The sequence below is a fragment of the Sminthopsis crassicaudata genome, chromosome 3, assembly GCF_048593235.1.
Source record: "Sminthopsis crassicaudata isolate SCR6 chromosome 3, ASM4859323v1, whole genome shotgun sequence".
NCBI classification, from domain to species: Eukaryota; Metazoa; Chordata; class Mammalia; order Dasyuromorphia; family Dasyuridae; genus Sminthopsis; species Sminthopsis crassicaudata.
In genome coordinates, this window is record NC_133619.1 from 381,145,912 (window position 1) to 381,173,213 (window position 27,302).

At 31.5% G+C, this 27,302-nt stretch overlaps 1 pseudogene; it reads left to right on the forward strand.

Annotated features, from left to right (window-relative positions):
- Positions 1-14,163: 14,163 nt before the first annotated feature.
- LOC141562166 (small ribosomal subunit protein eS8 pseudogene) lies at positions 14,164-14,764 on the forward strand (annotated as a pseudogene).
- The last annotated feature ends 12,538 nt before the right edge of the window (positions 14,765-27,302 follow it).

Genomic DNA, 27,302 nt, shown 5'->3' on the forward strand with positions numbered 1-27,302 from the left:
TATGGGATTCTCTTCTCATTGGTGAAGATTAATGAAGATTAATAAGCAACAGTAAATGAGGAGATTTCTTCAGTTTTCTTCAAATTTTCTTTGAGTGTCTTTAGACTCTAGGCACTTCTGGCTTCTAGCTTTGAGAGGAGAGTGGATAAGGCTATGGGAAGACATGAGAGGAGCTAATAGTCTCCATAATGTCTCTATTCATAGCTAGATTCAGAAATATTTTCCCTGAGTGAGAAGTAGGACTCGTTTCTCATTTGAGGTAAGTTACCTTGCTCCCAATGGGAGAACTCCTTTACTCTGTATTATATGGCATCTATTTTCATATGTACATTTTTTTCTGATTTCTGCTTTATTACCAATTTGCATGAATATGTTTTCTTTGATAATTGCTTTGTGTGTTTATTGTGGAACTGGTATTTGGAAAGAAAGGGATAAAGCCACTTACATAAATCTTGGAGTTCTCCTTCCCCTCCAATATTGAAACAGTAATTAGAAGCATGAAATATATATCTAACTCTATCTGAAACTATTTTCTGATCTCTGCCATGCTGCTCTTAATATTATCAAACAGCTACATAACTCCCTCTACATGAAAATTACTATACTAAATGTTAGGATGGAAGAGACAAAAATTAATGAAAATGCTATCTTTGGTTTTCTAAAACATCCACCTTTTGGAGAGACATGGCATATACAAGTAACTATTTTGAAAGTAATTTCTGATATGGAATAAAAATAAACAAACTTGCATCTATTTATCTCATTTTAATGATGAGGAGATTGAGTCACAGCTTGCTAAGTAACATTCTTATAGTGACACAAACTGTAAGTGACTGGGGCAAGATTCAAATCCATGTTTTCCTGTCTCAAAATTCAATGATATAGCTACTCTACCACAAAAGTTCACTTGTGTGTGTATATATATATATATATATATATATATATATATATATATATATATGTATAAAACTCCAGAAAATATCAGATTTCATCTTTATGCAACTTTATCTTTCCTACATGCTAGCTTTTTAAAATATATTAGAAAAGCATCTTTCAAATCTACTATTCTCCCCACACACATCAAAAAAAAGAAAATCACCTTTGAAAATATTCAAAAGAATATGCCATAGGCACTAAAGAGAATTAAGAAGAAAGAGTTCACAAAATGGTTTGATCAAGTATAACATCATCAGAAAAACTACTTTGAAAGGGGAAACAATTGTGTAAGAGCTAACATGTTTATACATCTGTGCCAGTTACATTATGTTGTATGCCTATAGCAGAACTTGATTTCTTTTTTGCTTTTGTATCCTCAGTGCTAACAAAGTGCCTTGCATACAGTAGGCACTATAAATAAACCATTTTTTTAATTTATAGTAATAGCTTGCATTTCACAAAATCTCTTAAATGTTGTCCATTGTTTAATATCTTGGCCCTTTTGCTTAATCTACTTTACAGATAAAGTAGTATTTAAATATCCCAAATGATTTGAAAAGTAGAAAATGGAAGTACTTATGGAGCTATTTCTTTTTTTCCCAAAAAAAGGCAACCTTACACTTTCAAATCTAGTTAGAAGCAAGAATTTTCATTTCTGAAGTTTCCAAGTAAATTGCTGTTTCAATGATAATATTATATCAGCCCTTCAGTGGAATCTTCTGAGAGTTATAGTTTGCTCCATTCAGCATTGTTTTCCAAGTTAGATATTTAATTGTTCTTTTCAAGATGTAATGAATTGACTGTAAGCTATCAACACAGAAACACCATTGGTCTGAAAACATTTTGTAGAGAAGCCTATTTGCTTCCATAATACATACACATATATACAAATGCTCACACAAACACCCAATTATAAAATTAAGGGAAATGTGAAAGGGCCCAAAAATGAAATGTGAAAGGCCCAAAAAAAGCCTATGGACAGCTTTAATTATGTTTTAGTGGGGCTTTATTAGATCATTTATTGTACTTATAAGCAAGTATTCTTCCAGGGAAAATAGCCTGTCAAATAAGTTGAAAATAACTCAATTTCTTTACTTTTTGACCAGTGTACTTCCTTCTATGAGAATCTGCAAGTACAAATTTTTGATGGTAGATAATTTTGATAGTTATAAATGAGCCTATATTACTGCCTATCAAAATTCATTTCACTGATTGTGTTCATATTTCATATGCACAGTCCACTAGGTACTTTCAAGAATTTGTTCCTTGGGATTTGGGGGATTTAAAATATTTGAAGTCTTAAAAATTGTGCATGAATCCAGTTCTTGATTTTATTGGAAATGGTTAGAAGGTTTTTTAACCTGAAAATTTAATAGAAACATCATGACTTTATACAGATCAAAATCCATCCACCCTCCTATTCTTGTGAAAATCCTTTTTCTTCTTTCATTTCGGAAAGAATAACCCTTTCTTTAACCTTCAAAATATCTTTACAATACAAATGCATGTTCAACCTCTGGGGTTAAACATGTTGAAAGTAAAAACTTCAAGCTCCTCTTTGGCAGCCATTAAAAAAAATCTTTCATGTTGACATCATTTATCGGTGTTTCTAGTTGAGAAGGAAATATTGTTCAAAAATAACAAAGAAAAAGAAAGATACAATAAAATAGCATCTAGGCAACCAGTATTTCTTAGTTGTTCCAGCTGAACTAGCTATAGTTCATCCATGACCAAAGAGCTTGTAAACTGCTTCTGTTGACCCTTTGCTTCTCAGGTTATGTATACTAGCTGTATTTGTTAAGATTTTAAAATATAAATAATTTTTGAAATATCACTACAATAACTGGGTTATAGTATACATCCATTATTATAGTATTTTTACATCTATAGTACATGTATGTATGTAGTAACTGAGTAGAACTACTTATACATTGAGAATTCCATTCATCTTTTGATACCCAAATGACAAGCTCATATAGAGTTTGCTATATCCCAGAACCTTAAAGGTAAAAATTGTTAAAAATCTCAAGTATATTTGAAAAGTAATTAAAACTGCCTACTTTACAATTTAGATAAAAAAATGAGAAAAAAAAGTGAGCCAATGATGTAAAATAAATCAAGTTTATAACTATTAGTTTTGTTTTTCTTTTAAGCAAATTATATATATTCAATAAAAAATCATTCAACAAAAAGAGTTGTCTTGCCCAAAATAAAGGCATTAGGACCTTTGAGTTATTTAAAATAAAAAGATTTTCCTCCTATGAAGACATCATTTACAAATCATTCATTTAGATTAGAATACCAGTTAGGATGGCCCTTTGCAATTAATTTGCTTGCTTGGGAAGTATTATAAATATCACTGAAGTAATTATGAAGTCTTCCAAAATAATGAACTATCATTAGTATAACTTCTCTTTCGGTTGAAACCTGGAAAACTTTCTAAATGACTGACAATTCGATGCTTTTATGAAGGAATTTCTATGATCTAATTTTCTAAGTTATCCTATCTCCAACTTGTAAATTTGTAACTTGTATCTTATTGGGTTTTTATGCTACAGAAGAAATTGTTTCAGATTTCACATGGAAATTACTAGTTTGAATATAATGAACTAAAAACATCATCTTAAATAATCTAAATTGTGAATTTTCAAATTACAAGGGAGAATGATATGTTTTACTTTGAGAATTGTCTCTCTGTTATGGGTATTTTTGGAGGGTGTAAGTATAATTTGATTTTATTGTGATGCTATAAAAAAGAAACTAAAGATGGAAAGGGGATTGCATTGGATGAAAGGAGAGGTAAAAATCTAGAGTAAATTACATTTCATGAAGAGGCAAAAAAGACCATTTATAATTGAAGAAAAGAAGGGAGAAGGATGAATAATGTGTGAATCTTATTCTCATCAGATTTGGCTCAAAGAGAGAATATGAGATATATTTATTTTAATAAAGAAACTTTTCTCATCCTATAGGGAAGTAGGAGAGGAAAGGGGAAAGAATAAGGGGAGGCTAATAGTACAGAAGTAGAAGGGAAAAAGAATAAGAAAGGGGGAGGTGCTGTAAAAGGAGAGGGTAGATTGAGGAATATGGTGATTAGAAACAAAACACTGGTGGGAAGGGAAAGGGGGAAAGGAAAGAGAAAAGTATAACTTGAGGAAAATAAGCAGAAAATACAGATTTAGTAATTTCATCTGTGAATATGAAGGGGATGGATTCTCCCATAAAACAGAAAAGAATAGCAGACTGGTATAAAAGCTAGAATACTACAATATGTTATTTACAAGAAACACATTTAATGCTGAGTGATACATAAAGAGTAAAAGTAAAAGGCTGGAAGAGAATCTATTATGCTTCAGATAAAGTAAAAAAGACAGAGGTAACAATCTTGATCTCAGATCAAGCAAAAGCAAAAATAGATATAATTAAAAGAGATAAGGAAGACAACTAAAGTTTGCTAAAGGTTACCATAGATAATGGTATTAACATATTAAACATACATGCACCAAATAGTATAGAATTCAAATTCCTAGAGGAGAAATTAAGAAAGCTTCAAGAAGAATTAGACAGTAAAACAATACTAGTGGGGAATTTCAAACTTACTCTCTCAGAACTAGATTAATCAAACCATAAAATACTAAGAAATAAGTTAAGAAGGTAAATAGAATTTTAGAAAAATTAGGTATGATAGACCTTTGGAAAAAAAAAATTGAATGGAGACAGAAAGGAATATACTTTGTTCTTGGCAGTATATGGAACTTATACAAAAATTAGCTATGTATTAGAGAATAAAAACCTCAAAATCAAATGCAGAAAGGCAAAAATAGTAAATGTATTTTTTCAGATCATGATGTAATAAAAATTACATACAATAAAAAGCCAGGGAAAATAGACTAAAAATTAATTGGAAACCAAATAATCTAATTCAAAAGAATGAATGGGTGAAACAATAGATCACAGACACTCTATAAGTTTTATCCAAGAGAATGACAATAATGAGGCAACAAACCAAAATTTATAGGATGCAGCCAAAGCATGCTTACTTGAATAAAATATAGAGAGAGAAGATCAATGAATTTGGGCGTGCAACTAAATAAGCTAGACAAATTAAACCTCCCCAATTAAATATCAAATTTGAAATTCTGAAATAAAAGGGGAGATTAATAAAATTGAAAGCAAGAGAATTATTGAACTAATGAACAAAACTAAGAGTTAGTTTTATGAAAAAAAATGACAAAATAGATAAGATGTTAGTTTGATCAGAAAAAGAAGAGAAGAAAATCAAATCTTTAAAAATGAAAAGGGTGAACTCTCCACCAATGAAGAGGAAATTAGAGCAATAATTAGTAACTATTTTACCCAATTGTATGCCAACAAATCTGATCATCTAAGTGAAATGGATAAATATAGATTGCCCAGATTCACAGAGGAGGAAATAAATTACTTAAATAGCCCCGTTTTAGAAAAAGAAATTGAACAAGCTATTAATTAACTCCATAAGGAAAATAAATAAATAAATAGATAGATAGATAAATAAATAAATAGATAGATAGATAGAAAGATAAATAAATGAATGAATGAATGAATGAATGTGCCTGCTGCATAAGTAAAGGAAATTTCTCATCAGGATTTCCTTATACAAGTGAGATCCTGGTTCTGATCTTTAAAATTGATTATCTTCGCTAGAATAATATTTTAACTTTTTTTTTTTTCTCTCCTGGTCAAGTAGCTCAAGCTTCAGGATATACATAACTTTCAGGGCATACATAACTTACCACTTGCTTTCTCAATCAGACCTTTCAGCAATCAGACCTTTTAGCAAAACTCTAAGTGGATGACAGGAAATACATCAAAATGTAATATGTTAGTAATCAATGATAGAAACTACTTAATTCCCAAAATCACAATGAACAAATATAGAACTGTGTGTCCTTCAAGCAAACTTACCATGCATATGGAATAATGTATTAACAGCCCAATGCCCAACAAGAGCAGAATGATAAATATAAAAAAGTGTGGCAAATCCAATTACTTGATTAGTGGTTTCAATTTGGTCAAGGTTAAAGGCAAAATAAAAATCATCTCACTTCCATGATTCTATAATAACTTATGAGAAACCATCACCCACTATGCAATAGCACTGTTTATGAAAGTATCCAAAGTTCCAAATGGTTAATGGATACTGACAATATTTTCCTTGACAGATTTGTAAGTTATTAATATTGTAAGGGACTTCAGGGATCATTCAATTCAATTTTCTTATTTTAAAGAAGAGGAAATGATTATTTAGAAAGGTGAAATAACTTTCCAAAGATCATATATAACTTAATACCTGAGTTGAAATTAAAAAAGGCTTCCAATTCATAGTCCAGTACCCTTCCCATAGCATTTCTATCAGCAATATAGAATAAAATGTATTTTGGCTTTTAGATGGTGTCAAAGAAGTTCATGAACTTGAAAAAGTTTATGAATTAAAATTAAACACTAATGCCTATCCAAGTATAACTAAGAAAATGCTTGATTAAAACTGGATTAGGTTACCTAAAATGCCTGAAAGAAAATATAATCAATGGGTAGGAATCAAGCTACCTAAAAATGACACTAATTGGTGTAGATTAGGATAGTTGCGAGGGGAAGTGGTGGGTGAGAGGGGAATCATTGCCACTCTACGTGTAATATTCTTCTCTAAAATACACTTTTCTCCAAAAGTTTCCTGAGGGGCCTCTGGGAGCAGCCTTTGTTTCAATTCAGTGTAATCACCCCAAATGCAGCTAGGGATTAAAGTCCAAATGCTTTATTGTTTCCTTCAAAATCTTGTCTCTTTTCCTGGAGCCTGGTTAGCTTTCTTCGAGGCCTATCTCTCTCCTTGGTTCTGAGAGCTCCTGCCACTAGTCCTTTGCCTTCAGCCAGCACAAAGGTGGAAGATGGAATGAATCTGTCTCTTCCTCCGAGAGCTTTTAGTGGGCTTGCCCCCCTGGCCCTGACAGCTCCTCCTTATATGCCCCACACTGAGTATACATCAATCATTATATCACTAGAAAACCATTATTTGTTGTAGGATTAAATCAATGCTAAACTAGATTTGACCACTGTGTCCTCAATCCCACTTGCTTAGCACCTTGTTTCAAGTTCTGGCCCATAACATCTATGCATTTAAAAAATAATAGGAAATAAAAATTCTGGTACAAATGAAGGCCAAACTGATTTAATGAATGTAATAAGTATACTCTGAGGTGGAAAACACATTAAAATCATGGATTTTGGTGAACCTGGTAATTCTAGATGTTCTTGCAAGAGTTAATAAACAAGTCAAATATATCAGAATGACTCAGGGTGAATCAGTTAACTATAGATTTTCTTAGATTAAATGTATAATTCCATATATATTTCCTTTTTGTCATGTTGTGCAAGAAAAACCATATCAAAAGGTGAAAAAAAAAAAAAGTAAAACAAGCAAACACCAAAATGAAAATGCTATTCAGTTCTCATAGTTCTGTCTTTCCATGTGATTTACTCTTTCCATCATGTCCATTAAAATTGCCTTCAATCACCTCATTGTTGAAAAGAGCCAAATCCATCACAATTGATAATCAACTAATCTTGTTTCTGTGTATAACATTTTACTGGATCTCCTCACTTCATTTAATATTAGTTCACATTAGTCTTTCCAGGCTTTTCTGAAATTAGACTGCTCATCATTTATTATACAACAATAATATTCCATTACATTTACATACTATAACTTACTCAGTCATGCTCCAACTGATGGGCATTCACTTAATATTCCATTCTTTGTCACTACAAAAAGAGTAGCTTCATGGAAAGGACATGTGGCTCCTTTCCCCTTTTTTATAATCTTTTTGGGTTACAGGACAAGTAAAGACATTGCTGGATCAAAGAAAATGCACAGTTTGATAGCCCTTTGGGCATTAACTAGAAATTTTTTATTTTATTTTTAAATAGTTTTTATTTACCAGATATATGCATGGGTAATTTTACAACATTGACAATTGCTAAACCTTTTATTCTGATTTTTCCCCTCCTCCCACTCCAGATAGCAGGTCGACCAATACATATTAAATATGTCAAAGTATAAATTAAATACAATATATGTATACATGTCCAAACAGTTGTTTTGCTGTGCAAAAAGAATCGGCCTTTGAAATAGTGTACAATTAGCCTGTGAAGGAAATCAAAAATGCAGGCGGACAAAAACAGAGGGACTAGGAATTCCTTTTAGTCGTTCATAGTCATCTCCCAGAGTTATTTCACTGTTGGTTCAATTCATTACTGCTCTATTGGAACTGATTTGGTTCATCTCATTGTTGAAGATGGCCACATCCATCAGAATTGATCATCATATAGTATTGTTGTTGAAGTATATAATGATCTCCTGGTCCTGCTCATTTCACTCTGCATCAGTTCATGCAAGTCTCTCCAGGCCTTTATGAAATCATCCTGTTGGTCATTTCTTACGGAACAATAATATTCCATAATATTCATATACCACAACTTATTCAGCCATTCTTCAATTGATGGGCATCCACTTAGTTTCCAGTTTCTGGCCACTTCAAAGAGGGCTGCCACAAATATTCTTGCACATATAGGTCCCTTTCCCTTCTTTAAGATATCTTTGGGATATAAACCCAGTAACTAGAATTTTTTTTTAAATGAAACTATGCCTGAATCAAATATTACAATATATATCCTCAGTTGAGGGGGCAAGATATCAGATAGCTTCCTATTTCAACTAATTGTTATTATTACATACATGCTAAACTCTCTTGTTTCTATATGCTAAAGGATAAAACATTATTAGCACCATCTAAATTCAGCACTTTAGATTAAAGCCCCAATTTCCCTGTCCTATTTACAGATCTGTCAGTTACCCAATTTTTAATTAGTATTTTAATGTTGATTCAGTATAAGTATCCTCATACATCATATAGAAGAAGAAAAAGAAAAAGAAAAAAAAGAAACTGTGAAATTTAAACAAATCTTTCTCATTGCCTAGAGTAAGTATCATTAAAGGTGTGAAGGCTAACTGACAAGACTTTAAAATGAATCTCTATTTTAAGCCCAAACAGAATAATCACTCAAATCATTAAATTAAGAGAAAAGTAAAAGTAAAGAACAGACAAAACCAAGTGATAATCAGTGGATAAAGGAATGGATCAAATGTTTGGTAGACTACAGAGAAAAAACATAGCCAATTAAAATTTACTTTCCAGATTTAATAAGAGAAGAAATTAGTTATTTTACCAAAAAATAAAATAACTTCTTATACTCCAGTACCTCAGTATACATAAAAAGAAATTAATGTATCTTAATGAAGTAGATTTTAAAACAGTGGCACAATAGAATGAACACTGGTTTTAAAATCAGTGGATAGAGGTTCAAATTTCATTTTGCTGCTTACTTCTGTGAACACACTATCTATATGACCTTTGACAAGGCACTTATTCTCTCTAGTTCTGTTTCTTCATCTGAAAAATGAAGAGATTATATTGAATAATCTATAGGAGATCAACCCCTCACACTGTGTAGCAAGAAATCAAGATAAGAACAAAATGGATAAGTTTAGGCATAAAGGATGGTATCATAGGTAAATTCAGGGAAATCCAGAAAAATGTATTTGTTGGATCTATGGCTAAGGAAAGAGGTTATGACAAAACAAAATATAGGAAAGATTATAAGAAGTAAAATCAATAATTTTGAATACTTGAAATTAAAAAGATTTTCAATTCATAAAACTAATGCAAAATTAGAAGGAAAACATGAAAGTGGGAAAACATAAAACTTGCAACAAGTTTCTTTAAGACTGAGTCTTAAATAAGAGCAATTTTCAGTTTGATAAATGGTGAAAAGAATATCAACAGTTTTCAGAAGAAGTCAAAGCTATCAATAGTTGCATGAAAAAATGCTCTAAATCACTACAGATTAAAGCAATGCAAATCAAAATAACTCTGAGATAATACCTTACCAATCAGATTGACTGTGATAGAAAAAAAAAAAAAAGACAAATGCTAGAGGGGGTGTGGAAAAAATTGGAATACTAATGCACTGTTCAGCCATTTGGGAGAATAATTTGGAACTATGCCCAAAAGGCTATAAAACTGTATATAAACTTTAACCCAGAAATAGCACTATTAGGTTTGTGTTAGGACCTACTCAAACAAATATACTATGTATACAAATATGTGTATATACATATATATATATATATATATATATATATATATATATATATATATATATATATATATATATATATATATAATAGCAAAGAATTTTTATAGAATCTTTATAGGGCAAAGAATTAAAAATCAAAGTTATTCACATCCATTGGGGAATAGCTGAACAAGTTATAGTATATGATTATGATGGAATGCTCTTGTGCCATAAGAAAAAAAGAGCAGGATGCTCTCAGACAAATCTTGGAAGACTTATTTTACCTCATACAAAGTAAAGCGAGCAAAATCAAGAGACCATTGTACAAGGTAATAGCAATATTGTAAAGATGATCAACTATGAAAGACTTAGATACTCTGATCATGACAATAATATAAGACAATTCCAAATGAGCCATGTTGAAAAATGCTATTCACCTCCAGAGAAAGAACAGAATACAGAACTGAATATAGATTGAAGGATGCTTTTATAAACTTTAGATATTTTTTAAAAACAATTTTATTTTTCTTGTGTTTTCTTTTGAAATGTAAATAATATGAACATATGTTTTCCATGCCTCACATGTATAATCAAAATCAAAGTGCTTGACTTTTCAAGGTAGGGGGAGGAATGGAGGAATAGAAAAGAGGGATAGAATATAGAACTCAAAAGTTTAAAAATAAGATTGTTATTTTTTTCATATATAACTGGGAAATGTTAAATGAGTTTTTAAAAAAAAGTTTATAAGGGTCTTTCTAATTCTTAATCTATGATTCTGTATATTACAGGTCTTGGTATCAGACATTATTCTGAATTAGAGTCCCTGTGGTAGCTGCTTAAATCTATCTAGTGGTTACTTCTAACCCATGGAACAAAATTTAACAGTGGCACCAAGTTATACAAAATCAAAGTCAGTTCTTAAGAAAATTATGTATGTTTTGACCTTTTTAGATATATTGTGCTCTCTTCTGTAACACTATGTACTATATTATGTCAAATTGTTATGTTGTGTCATGTTATGTTCTGAAAATATTAAAATGGACAAGAAAACAAGGTGAAGTTATTTATAAATCTTTCTTTAAAAAGTTTAGATTAGAAACCTAAGTTTCAAAAAGCTGATAATTCTTTTGATCTATTATATGAAAAAGGAAAGAAAAAAGAACCATAAGCTGTGTGAATGAAGAAAGCAAATCATAATTTTAAATGTACTCAGGAGATAAGGGAAGCCAGGGAACCAATAGAAATAATATCATAGGCAGTAATGATACTAGCAATAATAAATCAAATTTATTGAAAGCTTTAAGTTTTACAAAGTGTTTTCTTCTTAACAACATCAAGTAAGTATTAAAGCTGGACCTTAGCCCATATCTTCTGATTCCAAAGCCAGTTCTCTTTCTTCTGTACAACACTAATCCTGCAAGCTTTTTATCCATCATCTACTCCCCTCCAAAAAAAAAGAATATATTAAGTGCTTGCTATAATATGTTCAGAGTACTGAGTCAGGAGATTAAAGAAATAGAAAGAAAACTAAAATAGGTGCTTGCCTTCAAGAAGTCTTTAAGGTCACATGAAAAGTTCATAACCAAAGGTAAAAAGTCACGAATTCTTTCACACCTTGAATTTTGCCCCCCAAGAAATAAATAACTAAAAATATCAGTCACTTCTAGGTTTTGGAAAGTTGACATGTTTAGATTTGCCTTTCAGATTTGTTTGTGTGTTTCAACTTGAAATCCGATGATCCTGAAAACAGAGAGGAAAGAATCTTGGGGTTCCTGAATAGTCCATTCTTAGATTAAATGCAATAATTAATGAATGTGGTGAACCTGAGCTCTGAATATAACAACAAAAAGCCTGAGATTGTGTAAGTAGGGAAAGTATAACCTAAACAAAGAAATATAAAACCTAATAAAATGATGGGAAAATAGATGGATAGGGAGAGACAGACAGACAGAGACTTACATCCTACAGATGGTTGAGCCTTCTGTTTTATGCTTTTTAAATACATAATATAAACCCCAAATACCCAGAGACTACATTCTTTGCCATCAATGATTAAGACCATAGGTAGATATTTCAGAAGGTTTTGATTTTACTTCATTTAAATGTGCTTTTAGGGGAGTTAAGAATTTGACCCAAAAAATTAGATTAGACATTTGGGTACTAGGAACTATGAGCTAGAACAGAATGTCATCTATATTCAACGTCAAAAAATTCTAGCATATCCAACTAGTAGTGACAGTCATGCCATTTAAAACATTACTAGAGATATCCATGGATTAAGGGCACCCAAGTATAAATCTAGAAACTGTGAGCAGAAAGATGATACTAAAATCAACATTATTTTCTTACATTGTTGATTTAGGGAGACAATAATTCAAAGGACTTATATGCCTATTCCTTGTTCATTGGAAATAGAGAAATTTCAACTCAACCCAAACTGAAGGTCCTTTAGGAGGTTCAGAAGTGTTGGGTCTAAAGAATGGGAGGGCCCCAATCAGAAGGTATACAACTCCTTCTTTTTCAGTAGAGCTAAAGATAGTTGTGAAACTAAATAAAATATAAATTCACTGTAGACCTTGAAAGTTTGGCTGGAATTTCACCAAGTAACTTCCACAACCTAATCAAAACTGTTGCTGCTGAAAAGCAGATTTACATCCTAAATAAAAGTGTGAAGAGGACCAGAAATCAGAAAGCTGGAAAGAATCAGAAGACAGCCCCTCTGTATATTTCTTCTAAGTATAAGAGGGCTATCTGTCATCCTCTTTGCTCAGTTAAATCAAAAAGATAAGAATTTGGCTCAGAAGAAATAGTGAGAGAAGTCTGAGTAGCAAAAGTTTAAAAATTAGGATAAGAAAGAAGTTACCCATTATCCTAGTTTCTGATCCACAAGGCAATGAGCATAACTCATAATCATATTAATTAGGCTATACACAGAATAATAATAACTAGTATTTATATAGTTTTTTAAACACTACATGTTATCTCATTTGATCCATTCCCACAACTACTCTGAAAGATGGGTACTTTTTAAAATTCCCATTTCACAAATGGGGAAACTGAGCCTAAAAGAGATTAAGTCAAATAACTAGCATTTATCTGAGATAAAATTTCAGTTTCTGAACTCTTCCTTGAAGGAAGAGAAGAATATGAAGAGGCAATGATGTATGCGTAATATATGTTTGGAATGAAAATCACCAGGAGAAAGACCACTTGGTGTTCCATTTTGTCAGTTAGTTAATAAGCATGTCAAAAATGTATAGTGCTTAACGGTAAATAGAGTTTAATTTAATTGTAAAGGTATTCTAAAGTCAGTGAAGGGACTTAATAAGGGTCTGAGTTTGTATTTTATCATATAGATCAGGGGGTTCTCAAACTACAGCCTGCAGGCTAGATGAGGCCTGCTGAGGACATTTATGCAGCCTGCTAAGGATATTTATGTGGGCCACCAGATTATGGCAAATGGGCTGAGGGGCGGAGACAGAGTGTGAGTTTTTGTTTTTACTATAGTGCAGCCCTCCAACAGTCTTAGGGACAGTGAACTGGCCCCCTATTTAAAAAGTTTGAGGACCGCTGAAGATGAATTGGGGAAAACAATATTTCAAAATGCTTTTGATTGATTTAGAAAAATAGAAAGAACAAAACTCCATTCATTTAGTTTACTTTGGTTTAATTTAATTTACTTTAGATTTTGTTTTATTTTGTTTTTGTTTTTCCTCATGGTTTAACTACCAAATTCTATCCTAAAATTCCAGAAAAAGTTTGCCTAACAAGTACCTTTTAAAAACACAAGACCAGTCATCTTTATCTTGTCTGAATTTAATGTGCATTAGCTAATACTAGCTTAGGAGAGCTATAAGCACACAATAAGAGTGCTGCAGTTAAAAAGACATTACTAACCAGTTAACAAGAACATGACAGAAATTAGTACTTAGAGTAATCAGGGAAAAAACAAGCAGGTCTCCACTGGAGTAGAATAGCTTTGGTTTTTTGTGCAGAATTTTTCTCTAGCAATAATTTTATACTCTGAATTTCTTTATCTCTTTGCAGCTCGTGCAGACCATGAGGATCTTCCAGGACAACTGGCACAAGTGCCACAAGACTGGGGGCCAGCACAAGTCCTATCACAAGAAGCACAAATATGAATTGTGCTGTCCACCTAGCAATATCAAGATCAGCCTTCACCCACATCCACAATGTGTGAGTCTGTGAAGGCAAGAAAAAGTTACAGGATGCTAAAGATGGAGATGGGCTGTAGCCCAAAAATAAGGATTGTTGATGTAGTCTACAAAGCATCCAACAAATGAGCTGGTCTGGACAATGAATGGTGAAGAATTGTATCAGGATCATCAATAGCACCTTGTACCTATAATGGTAAGAGTCCCATTACATCCTGCCATTGCGCTGGAAGAAGGAAGCAAAGCTGACCCCAGGGGAGGAAGAAACTATAAATAAAAAGCAGCCCAAGAAGATGCAGAGTGAATAAGAGGAGTGGAAGAAGAACACCAAAATATTTGTTTGCTCTAGAGGTAAGCTCCTTGCCTCTATCTTATCAATGCCAGGTCAGTCTGGTCAGCTAGGTGGCTACATGCTTGAGAGAAAAGAGTTGGATTTTTACCTAAGAAAGATCAAAGCCTAAAAAGGGCAAATAAATCCCAACTAACATGTATTATAAAGGGAATTAAATATTCCATTTATTCACTAATGGAATAAACCCCCAGATTATTAAAAGAAAAAAATAATTCTTTTGAAAAACATTTATGGTGACTTTTAGGAGTGAAATCTCTGAATGTTTCTTCCAATCTTAAGATACTTTGTTTCTTTGAAGATTCAGAAACTTCCTTTGTCTCCAGAGTCCGCATCTCATCCTCATCAGCAAAAAGAATGAGATAATATCTGAAAAAAAAAATTTCTGGTTGAGATCTGCACAAATAGGAACCCCAGTAAGTTCAAAGGAAGCTTCTTTGGTCAAAGTGTCACACTCTTACCTCTGATTTTCCAGACTGCTCTTTGACACTTCTGTCTGAAGAATCACAGCAACATAAACTGGACTCATTGTGTCCCTGCAACAAACCATTTTTTTAAAAGTGTTCTTTTCCCCTTATCCCAAGTCAAGTGGCAAAAATTTCATGCTATATCTATCTCTGAGACAAGTTCTGCCAAATCATATAACTTATAGAACAGAGCTATCAACATACATATCTAGCCTCATTTGGGATAATAAATGATATTCATTTATTACTTTATGTACATAATCTCATTTGATACTCATGACAAACTGAAGTAGAAACTCATTTTGTTGATGAGAAAAGTGAGTTCACAGAAGTTAATAGATTAACCAGGGGTCGCCCAGTTGGCAATCTCAGTCAGAGATGTTTTACAAATAGAATAATAGAAGAGTCTTTGAAGTCATTTACTTAATAGCAAATTCTTCTAAGCATATTATTGTCAGTGAAAGTGTCAGGCTTGGACAGTCAATATGAATTGTTGGTCAATAGGAATTGATCCTATTATTTTCTGTATGCTCTATTATTGTAAATCTTTTAACTTTGGTCAAGCACCATCAACCACGATCTAACAGTCTCAAACTGGTTTGCCTACTTCAATAATATTCAGTTTACTAAATGACTGGTTGACATATCCCTGGATGCTCCAGAACATCTTATAGCTTGCATTTATGTCTCAGTCTGATTTGGATGTGGGTCAATTACATGAGTGCCTTTAAAAAAGAAAAAAGAAAAAAACATTAAAGTTCAATGGCTTTTAAAAGAACAAACATGAGTTCCAAGCATATTAGAAGAGATTCACTGAACTTGGCTTTAGCTAAGGAAGACAACATTATCACTCTCAAAATATTTCTTTATAATGTGAGGAATTTCTTTCCCTTTTTCAACAAGCTAAATTCTCTTCTCCTTCCTCCTTTTTTTTATTTCTTAAAATATACATGTGTACATAAACACATATACACATACACACAAACACACATACTTATCCCACTCCACCTTCTATAAGAAAAATAGCAAATGTGTTCAGATTGATTACGTTCCTTCCTTTTCCTTTTGGTCATCATTCTGGTCACTGTTATGAATGAGCAGCAAGATGAAAGTTATACCTATTCAATGAGAATCGTTATAAAATCCTAAAACATTTAGATTTGGTCTTCCTATATAGATTCAGAATTTCCTTTACTCCACACAATCATTCATTTTATACAATTATTTAAACTCTCACCTGCAGAATTTAGACAATTCAAGTTAACCACACCAAGTGCTATATACAGGACCCTGCTGAGGTTTCAGAAGAAGTAACCTTCCCCGCCTAACTCACTGATGTTTTACAGCTATTCTATCCCCATGAGATGAATCTCATTATGCCTTTGACAAACACTATGAAGGCTAAAACTTGAAAATACAGATTAAAAGGTCTGAACACTTTTAAAAAGTGATTTTGGGAGGTATTAAAAATAAATGGCATTTTAATTCTGAAGTTTCATCAATTTGTAAGTTAATGAAATTAATGAAGCAAGAAATTAAATGCAAATCCCAAAGTTTATATTCCTCTATGTAGTTGGTTGCCCTTAGCAAGCCCTAAAGAGGACTCAGCCAATTACAGTCATAAGTAATAAACACACTCATTTGAAATATACTTTCATTAGATAAGTCTACCTAATAAAATTTTCTAAAATGTCTTCCTTAGGAAAAAAATTCTGAACAAGGTGAAATTTCTGACATATAGTCATGTATGGGAGGGGAAAAGTAGAAGGATTTTATTATAAACATATATATTGAATTACTAGGATAATCTATGGTTAAACTGGTTATACAAAATGTGTTTGAGAAACAAGCTATTATGAAAATTCCTAGAAATTTTGAAATATATAAAAACTTTCTACTGGTTTTCAAAAATTTGCACTTTGGGAAATGTTCCCCTTAAATGAAATGACAATAGAGCTTTTGAAATCAGATTTTGTAAAGTAATTTTAAGTGGAGTCAGCAAAATCTAGGTTCATGTATTTCTTCCTACTCCAATCCTTATTAGTATGTAATAATGAACAAATCATTTAAACTTGCAGTCCCATAAGCAGGTAAAGACGTTAGCTGTTATAGAAAAATAACAATTGGAATTTCCACATAGTGATGAAATCACAAATCTAATTGAAAACCTGAACAAAAATTAATAATAGTACCAAATAATATTTATAGTACTTTGATAGAGCTATGACTTTTATGTGAACATTGAACATTCTTTACACCTTCTCATTATAAAAATCTTTATAAAAGAATTGAATAATGAACTGAATGATTTTTTTTTTTCATGTTTTGTAGATGTCTTAGCAGAGATGAGTGTACCAATGGGCTGTTGATGTGGATCAACTATACCAACACTTCAATGATAGATGATAGAGATAGATAGGTAGATAGATAGATAGATAGATAGATAGATAGATAGATAGATGGAATATATAATATATACAAACATAAATACACATATTTCTAAATAAATATTTCTGTATTGTATATGTATATATCTATGTGTATGGATAGGTTTAGATCTAGATGTGGGGTGTGTGTGTGTGTGTGTGTGTGTGTGTGTGTGTGTGTGTGTGTGTGTATTTGTATATTTTAGCATTTGAAAGGACAAATATAGATTCAAACATCCACTAAAGAATAATGGCATTGAACCTGGCTCTTTTCAGAAAGTCTTTTTTTTTTTCATAACATGACCTATATATTTACCTCTTTTTTTCCCTGGCCATATGTGTCCTTCATTCATGCAATTTTTCTGTGTAAGACACAAAAACTTTTTGCTAATTAAAAATATATTAAGGAGATATGATTTTGAAAAAAAATATTGTCAGATAAATGCTCCCCCTAAATTAACAGTAATATAAAAACTTAGTGAATGATATTTTATTATTTCATATCAGTGAGTAGTTTATGATAGGGAATAAGAAATACATCTTGTAAAATGTTTCTCTTTAATAATAAAATCCCTTACTATTACATAAGCCAGTGCTACAGCTGATTGTTTCAGTTCATTTTTCCATTTTTGCTTATAATATTTGAGGGCATTACTTTTAAATTCACTGTATTTGATTTGTAAATGTCTTGGCAATTTTCCCAAAACTATGGTACTTAAAATTTTGATGACATAAACACTGAACATCAGGATTATTCAAAGTAAATTCAAATTGGAAATAGCTATCATTTAATTTGAATTTCTACAATATTTGTATTCTGTATTTTTTGTCAATGTTTTAGCTTTTACTATTTGAAACTCCCAGTTTTACTTAATTATTCAGAGTGGGAATTTGTGTGAAATATTTATAGTCAAAAAATCCAACATAAAGGAAAACTGATTATTTTGGATTGACTCTACCAAGTCAGACAGATGATTAATGAGTTGTGTGTCATTAATTTTTGTATGTATTCAATGGCATATTCTAGATTAATAAGAAGCCTCCTTGTCAAGTCATTTGACTTGACAATATCTGATTGGTTTGGTTTCAGCTGAGTACATGCATTGTGTACACTACAAACACAAAGAGCAAAACAGATGGATTTGGTATTCATTCTAATGCAAAATAAATTCAAAGAAACAAGAAAATATAAAAAAAAATTCCAGTGTTCAAAACCAAGAGACTGAACACTAAGATAAATATTGTGCTCATTGATGGTTGTATAGGAATAGATAGAATTATGTTATTAATTTAATTACCATGTTAAAATTAATACTGTTTCTTGACATGCTTCTTAAGTTTTCTAGGTACCAAAGTAATAGAAGATAGAGAAATATACTAATAGACTAAAATTTAAAATTAATTCCATAGAGCATAGAGCTTTGGTCAAATGAGTATCTATTGTGTATAATCAGAACATTTGGCAAAGTAGAAGGGACTCATAATATGTTTTATGATCTTGGAATGCTTAGGAGAATCCCGGAGTGCAGTTTCTGTCCTACTAAGCAAATATTCAAGTATGTCAAAAATGAGAAGGGTCCACTACAGACCTAAGTTGAAGACACTTAATTCGGAAATGAAGTGGGAATTCATGAACTATAGAACAAACTAGGATTTATGGACATAATAGAATATTATTATGGAGTAAGAAATGGTGGCTATGAAGAATACAGAAATATCTTGGAAAAGTTGTATGAACATCTTAAATGTTCATACAAGATAAATATTGAAGTCATTAAAACCAGATATTATATATATAATAATGCACACTATAATGATGTAAATGAACAGTCCAATAAACTGAATTCTGGGCAATTATAATAACCAATATTGATTCCAGAGAATAAATAATAATAAGAACTTCTTCTTGAAAAAGGCAAGAAATTTCAAAGCTAAATATGTTATTTACATTGATTGTTAGACAAAGTTATTATAACACTTGTAGAAGTGTCTTTGTTTTATTTTGATTTTTTATGTAGAAGGATTCTATTCACTAGGGAAGAAGGTGAGGGAAAAGGAGATACTTATACAGAAATAACTTTTATATAAAAATAAAAGTATCCATTTAAAATAAAAATAAAAAAACAAAAACATAGCTGAAGAAATATTGCCAGTAAATGTGAAGGGGTTTTTCTGGAATGCTCATAAATTATTAATAAAAGGCAATCAACATTTTTAACTGGAAAAGTTTTGTCCATAAACAATCAACTATCTATATTTTTGTTCAAACCAACTAGTTGCAGGAATATTATTGTTCTGTAAGAAATTGTTCAGGAGAAATACAGAGAGGCTTGGAGAGACTTACATCAACTAATGCTAAGTGAAACGAGCAGAACCAGAAGATCCTGTACGAGGATGTAAGCTGATGGAAGTGGATATCTTCAACATAGAGAAGAGCTAATCCAATTCCAATTGATTAATGATGGACAGAATCAGCTACATCCAGAAAAGGAACACTGGGAAATGAGTGTAAACTGTTATTTTTACCTTCTGAATCCAATTGTTCCTGTGCAACAAGAAATTCGGTTCTACACACATATATTGTATCTAGAATATACTGTAATATATTTAACATATATAAGACTGCCTGCCATCTGGGGGAGGGGGCTGGGGGAGGAAGGGAAAAAATCTGAATAGAAGTAAGTGCAAGGGATAATGTTGTAAAAAATTACCCATGCATATGTACTGTCAAAAAAAAAAAGTTATAATTATAAAATAAAATAAAAATTAAAAAAAATATCCCACCCCCCAAAAAAATCAACTGGTTGCAGCATAATTTAATCTAAATAATTTATTCTATTTAAATACTTATTTTTAAACTGAAAATGCTGTTCAGGAACAATGAATCATGACTGTGATTCAAGTACTGGAATGAAGAAATGAACAGTGTGGTTATTGTAGGCCATCTTATTGAATCTAATAGATTGCACAAATATTCTAATCATGCATAAGGCAGTTATTAGGAAAGCTAAATTTTAAGCAAATGAAAGAATATTGATTTAAGCATCATGTGCTGGAATTCTGTTCAATTATTAATTGGCTTCTTCATATAACAACCACCCCAAAATTCTCAGGATACAAAGATAAATATGTCTCAGCTTATATTCAAGGAGTTTATAATTTACTGGGTCAGGGAAGAGGATATATCATGTACAAAATTAACAAAACTATACAAAATAATCTGAACAAGAAGGTACCAAGGAAGCTGGAGAAGCATGGAAAGCTTTACATGGAAGATAATTCCTTTATAGAGCCTTGAATGAAGAAGATTCTGAAAGGTGAATATATTGAGGAGGACCATTACAGACATGTGCTCTGTAATGTCTATATGTAGACAGAAGAAATGTTATGTTGAGTTTAGGGGACACCAAGTATCAAGATTGGTTTCACATATAATGTCTGAAAAAGAAAGAAATATTGGGGATTTCAAAATGTGAGTCATAGCAAAATTATGGGAGGTCATAAATAATAGGTTGGTGTTCTGTATTTTATCCTATAGCAGGAGTCATTGAGCTATTTTTTTTTGCATCATGGACTCTTTTGGCAGTCCAGTGAAGTCTATGAATACCTACTCAGAATTTTTTAAGTACTAAAATAAAATATATTAGTTTACAAAACCAAGTATATTAAAATGCAGTCATCAAAATACTTTTTTGAAAAGTTCATGTACCTCAAGTTAAGAATCCCTGTCCTACAGGCAATAGAGATGATTACTTAAGGCTTTTGAAGTGGAGAATTACATAGTGTTAAGAAAATTATTTTGTGTATATGTCATGTTCTAGACTAAAAAGAAAGGAGAGCAATTTCAGGACTATAAAATGGTTAATATAAGTGATGAGATCTTAAATAAGAGTAGTAGTTAGAAGAAAAAAAGAGAGAGGATGACTAATATTATTATAATAGTCAGATGCTAATTTTTTCAAAATATATAAAGTAGCTGGCATGTGAAAAAAAAAAAAACTTTTAACTTTATCCTATTCTGAGCCAGATACTTCTTTGTTTTCTTTCTTTCTTCCTTTTTTTGACTGTTCATAGTGAGATGTATTTGTTAAATGTAACTGCTCATACCTGAAGCATAAGTTAAAAAAAAAAAAAACACTTTTTTATTATAAATATTTTAAATTATTTCTCAACATGATATAATGAAAATAACATTACAGTAAGAGTAGAAAGCATAGGTTCTAAGCAATTAATAAATCAATAGGTATTTATTAACTTATTTGCTATTTGCTAGGTTCTGAGGATTAAAAAAATAATAAAGCAATTAGTTCTTCTAAGAAGCATATCTTTGCCATTTACTAGTTATGTGACCTTGAGCAAATCAGAAAATAATAGAATGTAGACCTGTAACTCAGTAAAGAGACTGTGAATAGATATATAGATATGGAAAATATCTATGTACTGTTATGTTTGAAAATTAAGATAAACTAAGAACAATGGCGTGAGCATGATCAATTTATTTATTCAGGCTATCAGTAATCAATAAATTGGGATGAACCCTCTCTCAGTAACTAAAGATCCAAAAGTAAGGCTCACCAGACTTCATTTAGTTTTGAGGAGTACAAAGTTGGATCAGTGAGGAAGACAATATAATTGGTTACATGTTAGACAGCATCATGGGGATGGAGACAACATGAATGGTTGCATCAAAGAAAATAAGATATCACCTATGTGGCTCTTGTAAATATCCCTCTCTGACAATTAAAAAATGGTTAGCTGATTTAGGGGACCCAGTTGCATTTTATAGTCTTTGCTAGGGAATCAACCAAAGTATTTGAAAGAGATAAAAACAAAAAAACAAAAACAACTCCTCCTAACTACACAAAGAAGGGCAAGGACAGATGATCTATCTTTTAGAGATGGTAATTTGTGGACCTCAACAAATATACCTAGGAAATACTCTTATTGAATACTGCCATGAGAAATGACAACTTTTCTTTAAACTAACTTTAAGGTAAGCCAGAGGGAAAACCATTTCTAAACTTAAGGATATAGAAAGGTAGCTTTAGGCAGATGTTGACTCAATTATAAAATCAAAACACCACAAAATCAATTACATTTTAGAAGCAATATAATAGAAATCCATACAGTAGAAACTAGAGGTAATATTAATTCTTATCTTTTCAATATTATACATAGAAATAATTGAAGCCATAAGAACTTATTAGATCCCAAAATGGGGAAATTATAAAGACAAAAGAGAATACATAAGACAGAGCCTTGGGGAAAAACCAATATACAGTAAATAGAAAATAATGTTTCTTTGGTGATTAAGGATCCATTTATGGTTTAGAGTTAACAAAATGAATAAAAATTCTTATTTTTCACAAGTATGACTATAGAAAAATTAAAGGATGACTACCCTCCTCAGGTTATCCTTTGGAACTTCTTTTTTCTTTCTTTTTCTTTCCTTTTCTTCCTCTTCCTTTTTTTTTTAGTTTCTTTTCCTTTCATTTTCTCTTCTTTTCTTTCTTTTTCATACCAAAATGCTGAAATCTGTTAGTATTCTTATTTAGGAAAGTCTAAAAAATGTATGTGGAATAAATGAACTGCATCATAAACAGTTATGACCATATAGAAATAATACTTAATTGTGAGATTAAGGAGAAGGAAGGACCAAACCTGTTGCTATTGAAGTATTAGTCTTACTATAATTCTGGTATCTTTGAGTGGTTCAGTTATTCATGAAGTAAAAAGTAGATTAGATCAGTTTCTGGTGCTAAGTGTGGATATGATGCAATGTCTGAATATCTAAAGAAATTTCTCGAATTTAAAAATGCCTCTGAAGGTTTCTCTCATTTGCCTTATACCTAAGGAGATTGATAGGATTAGAAGGAGTATATTGTATCAAAGTCTTTCTCCTTGTGGGTATTTTATGTCATGGACCATCTTGATACTTAAGTCTTATCCTGAATGATTGAAAGTTATACAGCCCCACTTGTTTTATGACTTAATCAGACTATTCTAACAGGTGTGCTTAAGAAAACCAGATCTCACATACCAACATTTGATTTCTCCTTAATAAGGAATGAAGCAAAAATAAACCAAAAAAATTGCTTAACTAATTAAGGATTTTATTCAATTACTTTGTGGTTAATTGGTGTATTAGCAGGGTTCCAATTGCATTAATCATTCTGTCCTGTTGTGTTGTCCTTGTTTGCGAAAAATAAAAAAGTCTTGTATAAAAACTCTTTATCTTTTTTTCTTACCACTATTGTACTCTATAGAACTGATAGATCCTTGCAAGTATGAAGGGGTAAACAGAATTTATGTTTGCTAAAATAGAAGATGTAGTATTACAGAACTTTCTAAGCCAATCATTCTTTGTTTTCTTTTGTTTTTTTAAGTGGGGAATATGCAATTTCAGCCATTTGTAAAAGACATCCTGTTATTAAAATTGGACTTTCAAATGAAGAGATTATTCTAACTTCATGATTTTGATCAACAATCCACTAAATTTGTGATTACACTAGGCTGAATGACTATGCAAATTCTGATTGAAGGATCTTTATGACTGTTAATGATATGAGGCAGGAAGAAAACACAGCTTGACTTTGAGATTCCAGGTGGAGTTTTTAGTCCTGGAAATTAGAGAAATCAAACCTTTGACTTAAAAATTGAGAAATCAAATAAGATTTGAAAGTCCTCATGGAAAATTATTGTAGAATTCCAAGCTGTCAATTTAATCATCATTTATTTTTATAATTGCATCTTCTAACACCTTCAAGAAGGTCCCAGAACCAGCAAAAAAAAGTCAAACTATCAAAAATGTAAATTCCAATACAATTTCCTCTCCACAAAAAAAGGGGAAACTTCCCTTAGCAATAATGAGAGAATTTGAGACCCACAATACCATCCTTTGTATTATATTGAGTGTTTCTAGAAAAATTACACAGAATAATCATCTCTTTTATTCTAATTCTACTGAAAAGTACTGTCTTCTCCTTAGCTGAGAGGTTATAGAGAAGTTCAATCTTGCTTGAAGATCCCTTGCTAATATGTCAAGATGATCCATCCAAGGGTCACTATTGTCAATTGAGAGACATTCAGATTACTCACTCTGACAACCAGGGAGTCAAACATTAAATCTTAGCTTACTATCATGGCTTGCAGCTGGGATTTATCTCTGAGCTCTTCTCCAACTCTATTGATCAATGAATTTAACTTGTCTTTCTAAAAGGAGGGTAGGAAGGTGAGGAAAGAAATTGTCCTGAATTGTGATTACAGCTGAAAAGAGATATGAGGGGAGAGGTCTTTAGGTGTCTACCTTATGAGGAGCCATACCAATCTAGCAAATGTCAATTTTAAAAATGATTTTTTTTTAATATATTTGAAACTTGTATTGATAGTGCCTCTAACATTCGCTTATATTGCTACTAGTGTTGATAGATTTGAAAGTTTGGAGATTTTTACATTTTTTTCTTCTAAAACTGATACTAATGTTTCTAGGATTTTATTCTCCCTAGTAGCATATACAATTCCAAATAGGGCTAATGGAGATTTGGAAAGAAATAGTTGCTTCCAACTCTGTTTCTTATATTTATATATTTAATTTTTCCTGGTCAATAAAAGCTTTTCCTTTCTGAGTAGTCATTTTGAAGTTAGGCCCCCTTGACACAGCCAGCTTAGCTTGCATTAAGACAATTTTCATTTCATAGATAACTATCTAAACTATGTATTAAGAGAAAAGAAATCTTCTGTCCATAAGATATGTATGTACATACATACAAATGACTATTCTGGAATACTCTGGGTACTACTGAACAACAAAGGATCATATTTTCCCATAAGGCACGGTGGATATTATTTATTCAGAAAAGATTTGATGCCAATATGTTCCTGGAGCACATATCAATCTCACATTCACTTAATTTCTATTTGGACTATGCAATTTCCCTTGCACTTGAATGTTTCTCAATCCTTGTGAAATTGTCTGCTCAGCTACATGTGGAAAGCAGCCAGGTTTCTAGTGTCACTGCACCAAAGCAAGATTCTATACAATTTCATTTTGGATTTTCGGTTTTGCAGCATTTAACATGAATCATATTCCCTTTCAGGTTCCATTCAACCTTAGAAATGTCTGTTCATTATTCTGTTCTATGGGCAGACCATTTAATGTTTGAAAGCTCTTGTCTTCTAAAATTTTTAACAAAATTTCCTGGTTTTGATGATATTCTAATATTTATTTTCTTATATGTAATGGGTATTCTTTTCCCAATATACATGAATTTGCTTTATGTCACTAGTGTGAAGACAAAAAATATTGCTATTTGTACCTTTGTGACTAAGAAACATTAAGCAGGAAATAGAATTGGAGTCATAGGTGGCATTTTCATTGTTTCTTCCAATTGACAGTTGATTTCATTCAAGAAAGAATGAGAAAGGAAGAGGTTATTTGATCACATAGATATCACATTCCATAGAATAGATTTTCATTTTCTCAATTGTGGTTTAAGATGTCAGAATTATGTGCCACGCTTGAAAAGATACATTTGGCTATGGATTTGCAGTTAAAAAAAAAAAAAAAAAGTCTTTAAAATAAAAATGGAAAGTGAAAAAGAAAAACTTCCACAATAGTTATAAAGTCAGATAATAGGGAAAGCATCATATATGACATAGGAGGAATAACAATAGAAAAAATGTTCTAATTCAAAAGAGAAAATAGCTAAAGATAATTTGAAATGAGCCATATGATGTTATATGTCAATGTACACAATATGGGTAACAAGCAAAACAAACAAGGTTTTAGCATAAATTAATATGTTCTCTTGGGAATTATTGAAAATTGGTGATATGAGAATTACTATTATAATAAAGCCATAGAAAGAAATATTTTATGAGGGGAAAATAATAACTCATAATAAAAAAGATGAGATGAGGAAGTAGAGTTTAACTGTTAGCCCAAGGTCAAGCCAGGACTAAATTAGATTTATGTGATTCAATATTCCATGCCCACCATGCCATACTATTTTGATAGCTGTATCTCATTTAGAAAAAGGTAGATAAAAGTACCACTCATCAATGGTCAAACCATTTGCAATACTTAGAGAACATACTATAGATGAGATTTGATAATTTCTTTAAATATATGAACAATAAAACAATAATGGATTAGATTCACAGAGATATAATGCCAGAAGGCAGAACTAGAATCCATTGATAAAAATTTATAGTGATATAATTAGTATTATATGCAAAATGATATATTGGAATGAAGGTGGGGGTTTGTTTTGTTTTTGACTCTGCATATTTGTTTGTTGAGGGGAGGGGTTTCTTTTAGTTTCTTTTCTTTTCTTTTTTTCAGTGTATTGGGCCAGTAATTATGTGTGTCCATGTTTGCATAGATTTTCTTGAGTCCAGGCACTAATAAAATGTCCCACTAATGTCATCTCATATCACATACATGTTCTTCTTTATCATTTTCATGTACCATTTCTAGAAATTAGTTTTGTGCAGCATTACACCAATACCAATATATGAATACACAAATTGGTTGAATTTCAAAATTACTTGGTTTGTAATCTTACCAATATAGTTTCATCAAGATAACTTGTGAGCCACACACCTGAGTCTGTGCCTTTAAAACGGGGGTCTATTATGTGAACATCTGTTTGAAAACATATGAACCAAAAAGTGAACTAGTCTTGCCACTATCCTACACTTCTAGCCAGCTTCTTCTGTAGGGAAAATTATAGAGTAATTTGTGAATAAGGGCATACACTTAACTTCTCTAGGACTCAGT